Raw genomic sequence first — 12,295 nt, 5'->3', positions numbered from 1 at the left:
ATCTTGTGTGGGGCTGTGAATTGTGAGGACTCAAACTATGTTTCAAAGTTTCCTGGCTCCCTTCAGGACAGGGATCCGGCAATGAGCGTTCCCCAGATCCCACCCTTTGCTGTTAGGGCACGGGGTTCAATGGGGAGGAGTGGAGAAATGTGTGCAGAATTCAGCTCACTTCTCATCTGTGCTAAATTTACTCTAATTTACTTCTTACTGTGGATTAAAAACCACACTAATCCGCTCGGCCTGTGGTGGAGCCACAGCTATGGCCATGGCCACTGGTGGGAGCAGTTGGCAAATAAACGCAGTGCTCAGATGCTGGGTTATAGGTACCAAATAGTGCTGGGATCCCCCCGCCACCCCTTGCCAGCGGTGTTTGGAAGGAACAGAATGCCGGAAGCCTCGTGCCAGGAAGCGGCTTTTATAAGCAAGGGAGGGGGTTTGCCAAACACCCCCCAAGTTTCAACACTGTTTGCTCTGGGGAAGGCAAACAAACTAAATCAGACTGCACAGGAAGGAGGCGGGCGGCTGCGGGCCCCGGCCGGCAGCACGTTGACACCGCGCGGCGCGGCCGGGGAATTCTCGCTTCCTCTCTTTCTTTGGAGTGTTGTTATCACAGCCATAGCGGAGGGTGTCACCACCCTGTGCTGGGGCTGTGGGGAAGGGGCTGCAGCCCAGGCTGTGCTCGGAGCTCGGGAGCACAGCCCCTCCGCTCTGTGATAGTCACCTCCGCAGCAGTGACATCCAACCCTGACCTGGGTGTCCCCATCCCTGACACACACAAGGACCAGGACCCCCTCTGCAGTGCAAGGCTGTGACCAGGCTGTGGTGCAGGGGGGACAGTGAGGTGGCATCGCACCCTTCTGCCCTGCCATGCAGTGTCCCCCTGTCCATCCCACATAAGGCTTTAGCTCACTGACCTGGCACAAACACCCAGGAGCAGGTTTGCTTCTTGGGCCTTAAACCCTGCAGCAGAAAACACCTCTAAGAAACCAGAATCCCGGGGTGGTTTGGAGAGGAGAGAGGCTCCTGGTGATGTCAGCCCTGCTGGTGTGAAAGCCACCATGGCAGCTCTGGTCCCTTTCCTGCCTCCTGCACATCCCATGGGCAGCCCAGGCAGGTTTGGGAGGATCCAGATGTGGCCAAGCACAGTGCATGTGTCCCTTGCTGGATACCTCTACAGGGAGGCAGCAGTAGCTGGTGAGCTGTGGTGCTGTGTTGAGGCCAGCGGGCACAGCACGGCAGCTCCCAGCCGAGAGCGTGTGTGCAAAGTATGGATTGGGATTTTTAAACAAGCAGCACGGTGTGAGCAGGGTGTGGGGCACCTCATGGCCCCGGGAGGGACATCTCCACTGAAGGGACCTGTGGCTGCTCTGGACAAACACTGAGGTGGCTCTGCAAAGCAGCTCAGTCCTGCCTGGGGCTGGTGGCAGCAGGACCACGGGGAAGAGCTGAGCCCGGGGCACCCTGCAGGGAAGCCGCAGTGAGCCTGGAGGCCTGGCACTGCTTTGCTGCAAAGCCTGAGCCCTCGAGCTCATCCCTCGCTCAGGGCAGCGCTGCCGGGCTGGCGCAGGGCACGGTGCTGCTGCGCGGTGGGGGCAGCGCGGCCAGGCCGGCACTGACTCACCCCGAGCTGAGCTCAGGCGCTGCAGCCCGGTGACTTCATCCGCTGGAAATAGCAGCCGGGGAGGAGCGGTCCCTGCCACCGCCGTACCCGTGCGCACACTCAGGACTCGCTGCTGCCCGCGTACAGCCCCAGCCACCGGAGCCGGTGCAGCCCCAAGGCAGCAGCAGCCCTCTGGTCTTGCTCCCAGCCCAGCCACGTGTGGGAGCTGCTCGGCATGGGATGGGATGGGATGGGATGGGATGGGATGGGATGGGATGGGTCCCTGTGCCTGCATGGGGCCAACAGCATCTGCCAGCCCAGTGCTGCCAGCCCTGCAAGGGACAGTCAGGGTGCTGCTGCAGGAGTCAGTGACATCAAAGGGTTTCAAGGCCAGAGATGACCATTTTATCTACCCCCACCAGCACAAACAGTGCCATTTGCACTAAAGCCAGTAATGTTTTTTTTTTTGGCTAAAATGTGTCTTGCAGAGTGGCACCAGGCTCTCAGCAAAGAGGGAAAATTAATCCTGCAGTTCCCTGGCAGCAAAGTGAAGCCCTCGCAGCAGCCTGCAGTGACTGCAGCAGGTCACAGAACCCCTCTGCCTGCTCCCTGCCTGCGCAGGGTTACCGTGGGTGCCCAGAGCTGGGCTTTGTACAGGCACAGCACTGCCAGGGAGCTCCCAGCCATCCCCAAACAGCCCAACCATGGCCCTACCACCAAGGCCAGGGGTGTTTGAGTTCCCACGGGGTCTCCACCCTGATCTTTCCCAAGGGATCAGCGCAGGGACAGGGCTTGTGGAGTCAGGGCCAGGGTGAAGGGCTGACATGGGAACAAGGCGGGTGTCCTGCAGGCACCAGTCCATGTGTCTAGCACAGGGCTGTGCTGCCTGCCTCACATCCCATGGGACATGCAGGAGGGTGCATACAGGAATGATGGGTGCCCATCTATCTGTTGCTTGGGGTGGGAGCAAGAGCTTTGCAGTCTTGGGGCTGCTGCAATGCCAGAGCTTTGCTCCTGCCAGACACTGTTTAAAGGTCAGAGGGGCTGAGGCAGGGCAGCTTGGTGCTCACTGTCCCTCGTCCCTCATGAACTTGTTCGGCCAGATTTGCTTTCAAAACAGGGAAAGAAACCCAGCCAGCTCTCCCAGGCCCCTCTGCTCCCTCCACTGGGGCCTTTCCCATGTTGCTGGCCCAAGGGGTTGCATCTCTGTAGGGTTTTCCTCTATACAGGGCTCCAGGCTGATTGTTTTGGTGTCTTCCAGAGTGCAGGGGCACCCTGCCTTGCTGACCATGGGGGGCTGTGCAGGATGTGCTCGCTGCAGCAGCCCTTCACTGGCCACTGCAGGACAGGCAGGTGGGAGCTGCTGCTGCCAGTGCGATGCCTTAACCGTGGTGAGAAAAAGCCCTCCCAAGCCCCACGTTCCCTGGCTGAGCCATGCCTGTGGGGAAGCTTTGGGGATTAAAGCATCTCTCCGGGCAGGTTGGGTCCCTGATCGGGTTGTGAAGGGCAGAGCAGGTGCAGAGGGCTCCGGGGGGAGCTGGGATGGATCGATCTGCCCAAGGGTGGTTGAAGTGGTGGGGATTGGGATTGTACCCATGGGGCTGTGCACAGGGCAGCTTCCCAGGCCCCTCTGTGGTTCCTGACGTCAGGAAGGGGCCAATTTTTCCCTTTTACACAGAAAGAAAGGCTGCTCTGCGGGCACAGCAGGCTGCGTGTGACAGCTCATAACCTAATGGCTTTTAGAAAACAGCCACAGCCTGTTCTAAACGCTGGTCGAGGTCTCCTCTACCCTTCCCCCCCCCCCCCAAAAGCCTCCTGAGCTCTCACTTTGCTGATATTAGATACTTACTCTAATCTTTGGCCTTCATTTATTAATGGCCAATTTTATCTATTTGCTTTTGTGCCAACATTGTCCTTTAGCTTGAATAGCATTTTTCCCTCCCTAATGCTTGCTTCCCGCTGCTATTTATAGGCAGCAATTGTATCCCCCTGCAGCCGCTGTTTTGCTTGGCCACACACACTGCGTGCCTCCAGCCTCCTCCTAACGGCCCCGTCACCCTCCTGCCTCCCCCAGTGTCCCTCCCTTGAGCACAGGGGCTTCAGGTGGGCACCCCCTTGTCTTGCGAAGCCAGTTGGGAGGCCGGGATGCGTTGGGTCGGGATGCTTAGGGTCAGGAAGCCGGAGCAGAGCCACAAACCTCCAGAGAGCAAAGGCAGGGGATGCTCCAGGCTCCCATTTGACTTTCCCATCCCTCTTACCCATTGCTTTGGGGTGAGGGTGAGCGCCCGGCAGCGTGGCCCACCAAGGCAGCGCAGGGAGCAGTGTGATTTCTATCTGCGCTTTCATCCCGGGATGAAAGGGATGACAGAAAACATTTGTTTTTATGATAAAAGCAATTGACCCGGGAGGAATCTGCCTTGCCAGGGCGGCCTGCAGCAAATTGAGGAGATAAGGCACTGACACGCAGCAAGAGCCAAGAGCTTCCAAGAGCAGCTGCGGAGCAAATCCCTCCCCACGTGGAAGAAAACCCGCTTTAGGCTTCCATGGGTGCTCCCGAGCCCGGACAATGCAGCCGGTGACAATTAGAGTGGGGTTTGCTAAGGCTGGGAAGAGCTGGTGAGCAGGACACTTTATTTCTTTAATGAACGGCCAGATTTTTTATTACAGACATCTTCGGCACAGATCTCAGCCGAGCTTTTAATGGATGGGTTCCTCGCCAGCGGCAATTGTAAATTGATTGCAGCAGAAATGGCAAGTGAAGACAAATATAGTGCAGGCTGCCTGCAGGGAGAGCGCACGGGGGAAACTTTGGATGCTATTTTTGGTGCTTTGTCTCCACCAGTTACAGTATTTCTGATCTTTGTTTCTGCTTAAAAACACGTTTGGGGTTGGGATTGGGTTTGTTTGGTTTAGGAGAATTCCCTTCTCTGGAGAAAGGGTCGGGGTCCGTGTCCATGCAGAGCTTGTGAGTGCCATGGCACTGGTTGGCAGTATCAAGGTGCATTGGTGATACTGCCTCCATCCCCTCTGCTGGGACCAGAACCAGACCCATCTCTCTCCCAGGCACTGTGCAGGGGACAACATGGAGCCAAACCCTGATTTCATCCCAGTCCACAGGGAGTACAGGAAGAATGGGAACTCTCCCACACTGCCAAGCCATTGCTGCACCACAGGGGCCGGCAGTGACAGCCCCAGCCCTGTGACGAGCTCCACTGCTCAGCACCAATGCACTGGGTTTTGCTCAGTCTCAGCCAGCACCAGGAGCTGCAGCAGCCAAATGCTCCCAAAACACAATGGGACCCAGCTGGGTGCTGTGGGTGAAGCACTTCGCTTGGAGGGGAGCAGCTCTGGGCAGCAAAACCATTAAATCCAGGCATGATAGAGGGTGCGAATGCTGGAGCCCAACTGCAGGGAGACAGGAGGGAAGCACTGGAAGCAACTCAGGTTACTTGTCGGAGTGGAAAAACTCTCTGAGTTACTGCTGTGCTCATGGAGCCATGGCAGGGTGACACTGGGGTGATGTTAAAGGCTTGATGGCACTAATGCCCTCAACTTCTTGGCCCTGGGGGACAACTGGGGATGCGGTGGCAGATTGAAACACATCCCTAGGATGCTCAGCCCCCTGTGCAGAGGCGTCTCGCTGACACATGTGTCTGTGGGTGTGAGAGACGAGGTTGCAGTTATAAATAAAGGAGCAGAAACACTAATAAAAGTGACAAGCAATAACAGGAAAAATCTGGGTTTAAGCAGAGAATAATGAAGAAAAGCAGCTCATGGGAGGGCAGAGCCTTGGTCCTGCACTGCTGTGTCCACCTGGCATCCCAGGATGTTTACAGCAGCAGCTCAGGGGGGGAGCCATCACCTTCTCTTGAGGATCTGGCAGCGGTTTGGACTTTGGGACAGGGTTTGTGTTTGCCTCATCAGGAAGCTTGGTACAAGAAGCCCCAGATGCTATTCTGCTGCTGTTCAGACCTCCATGTTTTGTGCCTTTGATTTTCACACAAAAAAAAAAAACACAAAAACTATTTCCCATGTTTGCATCTGAATAACACAAAAGGGCCCCTCCACCAGCGTGCTGGAAAGTGCTGGAGTTACAATAAAGACAACAAAAGTGGGTAAAAGAAATTGCTCATCAGCAGCTCCCTGAGCCCTTTAGCAGAGAGGACCTGTAGCCCTTTCATACCTGGCCACGTGTTGCACCTGATACTGCATGACCAGCACAGCACAAGGTTTGCCCCCAACAGCTCAGCATTGTCCTCCCCAAGCTGGAGCGGGCTGGGGCTGCTGAGCTTCCTATGGAAGGGAAAAAGAAGTAAAAGAACCCAACAAAACCTTTTGTGATGATTTTATGGCAAACGTAAACATCCACTTCTGGTGCCTCCACTGTCAGTGGGGCAGCTCCAGCCAGTGCCTGTCCTGTCCCGCCGGGCACCCCAGGAGAAGGGGCTTGGTGCTGTGCTGGTCACATGCCCTCTGCTTGGTGTTTCCCAATGGGGAAGGTTTTTGGCTGGCCTTGCCCTGGCTGATATGAACAGAGGTACCAGGAGGGAGCACAGCAGCGTGGGAGCCATCCAAGGTGCAACACGTATGTACTAGGTGCAACACGTGTCTGCCCCACACCAGTGCTGGCATCTCTATGGGACAAGGCTTCAGGTGACCCCGTGGTTCAGCAGCCAAACTCCGTTTCCTGGGGCTGCAAAGGCCATGGGGCAGCTCAGCCCCCCCAGAAGGTGGTTTCGCAAGAGAAAGCAGCTCGTGGAGGAGGCTCCTATGGCTGGGATCAAAGTCCCTGGCACCTGCCCAGTTTCCCACTTTGCAGCTGTTGCAGCTGGGTTTGTGGGCCAGCGGCAGGGGGGGAGGCCAGGGCTCAGAGGGGGGTGAAGGCTCGGCTGTCCCAGCACTAGGATGCCGTGATAAGCCCCCTCACCACTGGGCATCCCAGGCAGCACAGAAATGGGGATCAAGCCCTGTGACCATGCTGGGGAGCCAGAGCTGGCAGGGAAAGGCACTGGCAGTGAATGGGGCTCCCAGGCTTCAATGGTCAGAGGGTGGCAGCTTTTCTTTGCTCAAGGAAAAGGTCTTCATGTCTGGGACCTGCAGGCATCCTGGCTTGTGGTTGCGCAGCTGGGTGCTGGCCCCTCACTGCCACAGTCTGGGCAATGCCAGCCTCACCCTGCACAATAATCCTGCTTTCTCCATCCCCCCCCGGCCCTGGGCTGTCTCTTGATCCCCATCCTTCCCGGGTCCTCAGCTGAATAAGTTCATTTTTCACTGTGCTTTTTACCTTGCAGAGCTCTGCAAGGAGGCAGGCAGAGACACAAGGAAGAAGTTAACTAACTTTAGCAGCTCTGATTAGTTAAGAGCATGTATTTACACAGGGAATAACCTGGAGGGTCACATTTTAAGGCACTGATCTATTTTTCCTCCATCAGGAAAGCAGTGCTTATCCACGCCAGGTCTGTGGGGACACTGGGCCACCCAACCCTGTTCTATGATTGAGGCTATGTTGGCCACCACCCCACATTGCCCTGCCCCAGCCCCAGCCCCGCACCCAGTGCCAAGGCTGAAACCAGTTACCACAAACCAACCCCACCTTGTCAGGGCTGAGTCAGACTTCCCCAGCTCCTCCTCTGCCTTTTCCCAGGTCCGGTTTTGCAGGGGCACAGTTGCTGTCCCTCCACCCCAACACCCTCATCCCACGGGACCAGAAAGGCTGGGAACCATCGTCTTATTTCCAGAATTTATGTATTCCTGGAAAATTCCCTTCCTGAAGCATTGGCCTGGGGGCCCTGTCTGTCTGTATTGGCTTTGCATTTCATCTGGCTCTAGTTCCATAAACAGATATTAAGGGGGGGGTGTGTGTGTGTCTCAGCCCCACTCAGCAAAGGGCTGAGTGTCACCCACTGTCCCCATCACCATGCAGGGCTGAGGGAGCACACCTCATTCACTCCATCGCTCCTCCCTGTCTGTGTTGCTGCTGGACGCTGTCAGCAGACATTGGGCTGGCAAGAAACCAGTCTGGCACTTGTCACAGAAAAAAAAAGGGTTGAAAACTGACGGTTTTGGGTCTGGGAGCAGTTCCTGCTGTGTTGTTATTGGCACCTTCTGGTATAAGGAGAAACCCCACAATTAAGAATAGATGTAAAGAGCAGCGTGGTGCTGCTCTCCGCCCAGCGAGCTGCGGGGAATAAATAACTGGGGTTTTGCAAGCGCTTGGCAGGGCCGGGGCAGTCCGCTGGGAGCCGGAGCGCTCAGGTCAGGGCTGCGCTGCCCAGGCGTGGTCCCAGCCCGCCCTGGGGACGGAGCGGGGAACGGGGCCAAGAGCGGCTCCGGGAGGTGCCTGGAGTCAGGAGCGCGATTACAGCCGCGGGGTCAGCAGGGCCCTCCCGCGCCCCGGGAGGCGCCTGAAGCCTTTCCAGAGAGGAAACCGCCCGGCTCAGCTCCGCTGTGCCCAGCAAAGGGCCCTTCTGGCAGGGGCAGAGGGGCTGAGTCCCGGCAGGAGATGGTGGATGCTTGGGCAGTGCTCAGTCTGTCGGTACAAGACGTCATTGCTCCTCCGCACGGAAATGAAGGGTCTTGGCTCCTGCCCTGCGGCAGGGTGCTCCCAGACACATGGCACAGCCCTGGGTAAGGGGTCTTAGAGATGGACCCCACCTGCTCCCAGCCTCCTGCCCGGAGATGTGCAGAGGCAAGATGGACATCTCTGCCATGTGTGACCTCCGCATGAAAGCACAGGCAGCAGTTTGTAGCGCGCCTGTCTTGAAAGAACAGAGAAGGATCAGAAGACGTTAAAGGGCCAGTTCAGCAAAGCGCCGGGGGGTACTGCAGCAATTAATCCATAACAAAACAAGTTACACGGTGCTGGACCTTCTCTTTCAGCCTCTGTGTCTTGTTCCAAGGGTGAGGGCTTGCAGGCACCCCAGTGTCAGGGCTGTTCACTCTGTCGAGGAATCAGTGCCAGCCCGAGCTCCATTCAGCACGGGGCCGCCTCCGCCACCTCCGAGCCCTGCCACGCTTTCATCTTCCATTAAAATCAAGCCCGTAGCGCCACAAGGCCGAAGGGAGCAACAGCGAAGCCAAACCAGGCACCACCCGGAGCTCACACCCAGGGGACACTATCCAGGGCCGTGCAGAGCCGTGGCAGGGATGAGCGATGGGAGCGGTGCCCGGGAAGCCCGGCTGGGCCAGCCCAGGAGCAGATGACACTGACCCTTCATGAGAAGGCTGGCGATGATCACACAGCCTGGCTGCGGCTCTCACCGCCTGCGCACACTAAAACAGGGGCCGTACAGCACGGCTCGGGGGAGATAAGCCTGGTTTTCAGAGCTGACACGCACCGGAACCAGAGAAGTTCCCATGCAGCCCTTCACACTGGCAGTGCTGCTCAAAGCCAGCCAGATGCAGGCACGGCATCCTCACAGGATCTGGGGCTCCAGTGGCTGGACCCAGCTCAAACACCCGGTTTGCCCACTCGTGCACACGGGCTTCTCCCTCAGTGCTGCTTCAGAGGCTGCTTTGCCTCCACAGCTCAATGGAAAAAGCAAAGGTTAAAAAACACCCCCCGCCCTCCGGCACAGCTGCGGGCGCTTTGTAATGCAAACCTCAGGCAATGGTCACTGCCGTGTTGATTTAACAAGCCTGCGGGCTGGGGCTCTGCTTGCCAGGCTGGCCGCTGCATTTCTAGGAAACCAAGGGATGAGCCAGGTAATTCTGCTGTGAGTTTGTAGCCCGATGTGCTCCGACACTGCCCAGTGAACAAGGAGAACGAGCACCGGCCCTCTCTGTTTTGTGCTGGACAGGGAGCAAAAGCCCTCGATCGGGAAAAGCTGCTGCTGCCAAGGTGAGAAGTGAGACATCCACACCCAGAGCCTCGAGTTGCAAACTGCCTGTGCTGGCAGCATCGAGGACTGCAGGGTCTTCTCAGGACAGGGGTGTGCAGCTGACTGAGGTGGGGGCTCTCCTTTCGGCCGAGCTATGCAGGGCTCCAGCCAGCAAGACCATGATATGAGGCAAGAGGATGATGCCAGTCCCACACCTGCCCAAAAGAGCCCAGCGTTAACCTTTGGACAACATTATTTTACCCTTCAGCCCATTCTACATGCGGTCCAGGCTTTGGGACAGGACAGGGAACAGATTGCTGTTGGGAGACGGGGCATGGAGCCAGCCAGATGCAAAGGGGAGACCATGGGGAAGCAACAGGGGCTCTGGGCTTCATGGAGCGTGGGAGATCTCCCGAGCACTGACGTTAATAATGGGAAGGGGGGGGGGGAAGGCACAGCAAATGAGGCTAAAATATATGGACAAACGTCAACAGTGTGATGGGAAAGGCAGACCTGTGCGGTGCTGGCGGGGCACAGAGGCTGTGCAGTCTGCACTGACAGATGGGGCTGCCCTGGACCCCTCGGCCCCTGGGAGCTCTTTACCGGAGAGGAAAGCGCTGCCGCCGCAGCAGCCCCGCACATGCGCACAGAGGCCCGGGCAGGCAAACAGCAAGCTCAGTAAAACCCCAAGTTCAAGACCTTGGAGCCTCTCAGGAGGAACGTGCTAAATAAAGAAACAAAACACGCTGTGTTCATCGCCTGCCCCATGACTGCGCTGCACGCGGGCTGCTGCAGCACAGCGCACGGCTGCGCTCAGAGCGGGAGGCTGGGAGGCTGGCCCTCAGCCCAGCAACGTTAGCAGGGAAGGGACACTCAAACACTTCAGTTCATTTCCCAAGTTATATTGAGCTTTTTCCCTTCCTGGGTTTGGTGTTAGGAAGCTGTCCTGGGGCAGCACGCTGCCTCTCGCCACCATAGTCTCAGTGCATGGTGCCTTTAAACCTATCGGGTCCTGTAAGCCTGGTACTGGGGCTGGTTCTGCTTAAATGGCACTGCAGAGCAGGATGTGCAAGCGGGATGACAAACCCTGGGCACAGAAAGCACTGCCCACCACACTGAGATTCCCACCGACTCCCCATCCCACTGCAGCGTTTTCCAGCTGGGCAGGGACACTGGGCTGCCTGGCACAGCCCCACAGACCAGAAACCACCAAAGCAAATCTTCAGATGGGGCTCAGCTGCAGCAGCCCCCCCCACAGGCAGCCGAGACAGCGCTGAGCACCGGGACAGTCCCCTGTCAGAGTACCCCCACCATCACTGCGGCATCCAGCTGAGCCCCTTCGGGAGCCTGCATCTCTTCAACCAGAGCCTCAAAGTCTAACTGTCACCCTGGGAGTCAGGGACCCTCGTAAAGCTCCTGTAGCAGAAGGAGATTTAACAGCCCATTGCCTCACTAATACCACCTGCTTGTGTACAGCTGTGCACGAGGATGCTGGCTCGCTTTGGGAGTGATGAGTTTACATTTATATGGCATTTTTTGCCAGCAGGATCCCCATTAATGCTGCAAATATCGCATACTTGTGTGCAAGCTACACACATCAGTCACATCACCCCACCTCTGCAACACACTGGGTCCTTCAAGACAGAACCGCCCAGGGAAAGGTGGGCAAGAGGGAGATGCAATTACTCTGGTTGGAATTAAGCCAAGGTACAGGGGCAAAACCTGCTCTCGTGTGCAATTGCTCGGAAAGCTTTGGCTGTCACACGTGTGCAGGACATTTCTATCCAATTTGAATGCAATCAGGCAGGACCAGCAGTTGCGTCTGTCTCCAGAGCAGAGGCAGCATTTCAGTCCTCACAAAATACCGGATTAGGAGCTGGTGTTGCGCTCTGTTTCCATGAAGATGAGCCTTTGGTGATGTACAGCGCTCACAGGTAACGGGCTGCCAGGTCATGGCATCAAGCACTATCTAAGGTCAGTCTCACAAAGCATCTGCAGCTATTTCTGCCTAGGCAAGTGTCACCATCAGTCCCCTGACCTAGTAAATGCTGTAACTAAGAGGGGTTTCTAATAAAGACCTGGGGATCGCAGCATGTTACAGTAGGGACAGCTTTGCTGGATTAGAAACCTGATTAACGGCCTTGGGGGAGATTAGGAATTGCTATTTTGAGAGGGGGTTTTCATAGCAGGCTCTGTAATCACCAGCCCGAGCAGGACGGTGTTATCCTGCGCTGAGCAGGGGAGCCAGGCAAGGCAGTAACGTCGCTCTCTGCTAATGGACGTGTTTCTGTTCTGTGCAGTGCTGGTTGCTGGCTGACCACAGCAATTACACGGGGGACTCGTATTTACATGTCTCAACTCCGCAATACTGAGCAAACAAGGGAAGACAATCATTAACCTGGGGAGCTGTTAACCTTCGGTGTGAGTTTTGGCTGGTGCAGGAGAGGTCTGCCGGAGCAAAGTCTCTGTTTTAGTAAACACCGAAAGGATGACGTGAGAAACCTTTCATTTCTGTGTCTTGTGGGCAGGTGATTAAAGGGCATTAATTTGTGTCTCCAGCCTCTATGCTGCAAGAAACTTTCCATTATAGAAGACAGGGGAAAGGGGAAAAAATTGCTGCCAAAGCAAAATCCATCAGCTTTGTCAGCCTGGGAGCAGGAGGAGCAGAGGCAGTAAAGTACCTCTTCACTGGAGGGCTATGGGGCTGTACTTCATACGTGCTCATTTTCTCTTCATTATCATGCCAGAGAAACAGCATTCGGGCCTCAGACAGAAAAGCAGTGATAAGTGAGTAGCAAAGAGCAGCACCTTGTCCTCTGCCCTTAAGGTTCGAGGCCTGGCCACGTTGGCTCCCCAGCACTGGGGTGCACGTCCA

This window comes from Pezoporus wallicus, unplaced genomic scaffold (genome assembly GCF_028554395.1).
Source record: "Pezoporus wallicus isolate ANWC-B61680 ecotype Strahan unplaced genomic scaffold, APGP_CSIRO_Pwel_v1 contig_8047, whole genome shotgun sequence".
Classification (NCBI taxonomy): domain Eukaryota; kingdom Metazoa; phylum Chordata; class Aves; order Psittaciformes; family Psittacidae; genus Pezoporus; species Pezoporus wallicus.
The sequence above is the reverse complement of the archived record's forward strand: the minus strand, read 5'-3'. Positions refer to the sequence as shown.